Source organism: Gavialis gangeticus, unplaced genomic scaffold (genome assembly GCF_001723915.1).
Source record: "Gavialis gangeticus isolate Ggan-Ray unplaced genomic scaffold, GavGan_comp1, whole genome shotgun sequence".
Lineage (NCBI taxonomy): Eukaryota > Metazoa > Chordata > Crocodylia > Gavialidae > Gavialis > Gavialis gangeticus.
The window spans coordinates 22199977-22204283 of NW_017728995.1; positions in this window are offsets into that span (position 1 = coordinate 22199977).

A 4307-nucleotide genomic window follows, 5' to 3' on the forward strand; every position below is an offset into this window, starting at 1 on the left:
AAACTACTTCACAGTTAGGGCGGCTAGGAGCTGGAACCAACTTCCAAGGGAAGTGGTGCTGGCCCCTACCCTGGGGGTCTTTAAGAAGAGGCTGGATGCCTACCTGGCTGGACTCATTTGAGTCCTGTTTCTTGTTTTGGGGTTTTGTTGTTCTCCCGCCCTGGCGGGGGGTCGGGCTAGAAGATCTACTAGGTCCCTTCCGACCCTAAATCTATGAAACTATGAAACTATGAGTTATATTGGGTTGCATTTTCAAAGGCACATAAGTTATGTATCCAATTCCCACTGAAGTCAGGAGCCTAAATCCTTTGCACAATTCCCCATTGTTCCTTTTTTTAGATCTAGGAATAATGGGTGTTTGTACACATTCTCTGGGGGTGGGGAGGGCACTTTAATCAGAGCAGATCTGAGAGCCACTCTAAAGTGCCCAGAGCATTTTGTGCATTAGTGTCCCTGCGCTTCAACTTGGCGGTGGGGGTGCTTTATCTAAAGCTCATCAAACCAGCTTCACTTAAAGCACCCCATTCACCATTTTGAAGCATTAGAATAAGGATACACAAGACAGGCTTGCTGAAGCACAGAAATGAGCATTCTCCAACAGCCTTGATTAGTCGAGTCTGCTCCAACAGGATGCAATTACATCACTTTGGAGCAGCCTCCCAGCTTGTGTACAGGCACCCAGTAAGTTTGGGGAGATGGTTTTCTCAATAGTGGTGATATGGAAAGTCTGCTTCCATGCCTAGATAAAAAATGCACACATGAGGAAGGGGATATAGAGCAAAGGAGTAAAGAGGAAAGTTTGTGTTGTGGAAGCATCAAGGAGAAAGGTAGTGAAGAGCAGTCTAGGATGAGGAAAAGGAAATGATGAGGGCCCTCATGGAATGGAGAAGAGACCTGTGATCTCTTGTTTTTGCCCATCTTTAGCCCAAATCTGTGGATCCAGATTTTACAGTAGATAGCTTCATTTCCCCCCCACCCTGCGAATGCAAGGAATAAAATAAACTCCAGAGTGCCACTATGAATTTCTATTAAACATAAAACTAAAGAGTTCTGGCTTGAGCTCCTTGACTACCATTGTTTGAGTATATCAGCATGATGACTGTTTGTACTCTGGGACCTCAAATCTTGTGTAAACAGGGACCACAGATTCTTATTCCATTATCTGGATAAACTTTTGTGACCCATTTTGCCCATATGGATTTATTGCTTTCTCATGTATTGCTTCCTCCTCCCTTCCCTGTCTTTTGTATTCAAATCACTCTTTCTATTTTATACACTGCTCTGTGCATGTCCTTTCATAGCATCTGAGGAAATAAACTTGGGCTCACAAAAGCTTATGTTATCCACCTTGTATTTAGTTAGTCTGGAAGGTGCAAATCTACATAGCCTTTTAACTCTTGTGATAACATTCCTATTACAGTATCCAGACTCGGGGTATGACACATTACATTTCATAGTTTCATAGTTCCTGTGGTCAGAAGGGACCTGAACAGATCAAGTCTGACCCCCTGCCCCGGGCAGGAATGAATGCTGAGATCATAATGCCGCAGCCAGATATCTATCCAACCTCCTCTTGAAGACCCCCAAGATCAACCTAACCAGGTTAGGGTGATCTAAATGCTTGTCTGTTCAGATGTATGCGGAGCTTAAATTAGGCAAAAATGGTGAGGGAGTGAACTAACTTAGATTGGTCATGGGTTAATCCAATCTAGTGAATGTCTATATACATTCAGAGTATAGCCCTGGGGCTGGGAAAATCCAGGGATTTGCTCCAAATCTGAGGCTACGCTATTCCTACTCCCCCAGCCTGACTGGGCAGTTTTTACCACCCTAGTCCCCTTTCCATGGACAGACAGTCCTTTCTCCACCTGATCCTGCCACAACCCCCTGTGAACCCTCTAGCCCTCCCTACTTGTACCAGATTCCTGGTGTGGTTCTGGCACTGGTGAATGTCTGCACACACTGTCTAATCTGTGATCTCATGGCTTTAATGTAAACCACGTGATGGTGTGGCAAACATCTGCACATACCCTAAATAAGCCAGTCTTTGCAAAACTGATGCAAATATTTATTTATGGCTGGTCTGTAGGGGGCATGTCTTTGTAAGCAAATAGGAAGGACAGGTTGTGCATTTGGGTCTTGAACATTTTTAGTCCAAAAAATGGCTCACAGGAGATGCATTAAATAATGTCTCATCATTTTTCCAGAGTAGCCAGAAGCATGAGGAGATTTAAAAAGCACACCTCGTCCCCCCACACATGGGCTGGAGATAAAAGGAGAGAAGTAAAGTGAGAGGAAAAAAATCTGTTTCTTCCTAGAGCCTCTCTCTTTCTTTTCGTGGATTCCCAACAGCCACAGATAATCAAAGAGATGGTTTGTGGCCCATTCTGCTGAAAACATTATTAGTTATTAGCTCACATCTCTCCAGGTCGAAAATGACCCATCCACCACCACTCTCTGGGTGTGGCCTTCCAGCCAATTTGTGACCCATCTGACCGTGAAGGCGTTGACACCACAGACACCTAAATTTAATGAGGATGGGGTGAGAGACAGTGTCGAAGGCCTTCCTAAAGTCCAGAAAGACTATGTTCACCATGACACCTGCATCCAAGGATTTTGTGACCTGGTCATAGAAGACCACCAGATTGGTCCAACAGGACCTGCCTCTAATGAACCCATGTAGATTGCCCCTAAGCATAAACTCCCCTGTTGGCCCCACACAGATGTGCTCCTGGATACTTTTCTCAAAGAGCTTCCCCAGGACTGATGTAAGACTGCCGGGCCTATAGTTTTCTGTGTCCTCTTTCCTCCCTTTTTTGAAAATGGGGACCACATTGGCCCTTTTCAAGTTCTCTAGCACCTCACCAGAGCATCACAAGTGCTCGTAAAGCTGTGCCAGGGGTCCTGCAATGACCTCTGCTAGTTTCCTAAGCACTCTGGGGTGGAGATCATCAAGACCTGTTGATCTGAACACATCTAGTCCCTCCAGAATTTCCTTGACTAGGTCCTCACTGACCCTGGGCCTGGCTGCACCTCCCCTGGGTCTGTCCAGAATCCCAGTGGGGGGATGCCCTGGTCCCCGTTCAGAAAAATGGAAGCAAAGAATCTGTTAAAGAGATTAGCTTTTCATCTGGTGCTACCACCAGATTACCAAGCATATCCTGCAGAGGTCCCACATTATTTGGCACCTTCTTTTTACCCCCCATGTATTTAAAAAAGGACTTCTTGTTATCTTTGATCTGGGTCGCTAGTCCCAGTTCCATCTCTGCCTTAGCCTTCCTAATAGCCCCCCTACAATCTTGAGCCAAGGAGGTATAATCGTCCTTGGTGATGGGCCCTCCCTTCCATTGGGTGTACACCTCCTTTTTGGCTTTGAGGCATTCGTGGATGCTTTTGGTGAGCCATGGGGGCTTTTGAGCACTCTTGCCCCCTTTGATCCACATGGGGATTGTCACTCTTTGGGCTTGGAGGATCGTCTCCTTAAGGAAAGACCACTCTTCCTGGATTCCCAACTCCCCTCCCCTCTGGGACCTCGGTGCCTCCCCGACTAGTCTCCTTAGCTTATTGAAATCCACACTCCTGAAGTCCAGGGCTGCTGCCTTGCTGCAGGCCTTTGACACCCTGCGCTGGATGGTAAATTCCAGTAGGTGATGGTCGCTATTGCCCAGGTGGTCAAGCACCTGCAGTTCCCTCACCAGGTCATCACCTGTGGCCAGGACCAGGTCCAACAAGGCATTTCCCCTGGTGGGACTGTGCACTTCCTGGGTCAGGTAGAGGTCCTGTAACTCAGCTAGGAACCTATGTGAGCAATCAGACCTGGCTGACTGCTCCTCCCAGCAGATGTCTGGGTAGTTTAGGTCACCCATGATGACCACGTCCCTTCACTTAACTGCCTTCACGAGCTGGCCTGAGAATTCCCAATCCAGCTCTTCTCCCTGGTTAGGTGGCCTGTAGTAGACCCCCACCATTAGGTTCTTTTTCCCCTGACCCCCTTGTATTCTGACCCATAGCACCTCCATGTGCCCTATCTCAGACCCAGGGCTGTTTGCAAAGGATGTGTATTGCTCTTTGATATGGAGTGCCACACCCCCCACCTTTCCTGCCTGTCCTATACAGCCTATAGCCATTGATGTTTACCACCCAGTTGTGCGTTGGATCCCACCAAGTTTCAGCAAGCTCCACTATATCTGGGTTTGTGTTAGCTAGCAGGAGGGCAAGTTCCTCCTGCTTGTTCCCCATACTGCGAGCACTAGTGTAGAGGCATTTAAAGCCTCCTGAGGGTGTATGCGCCGCGCCCCCCCCCCCCC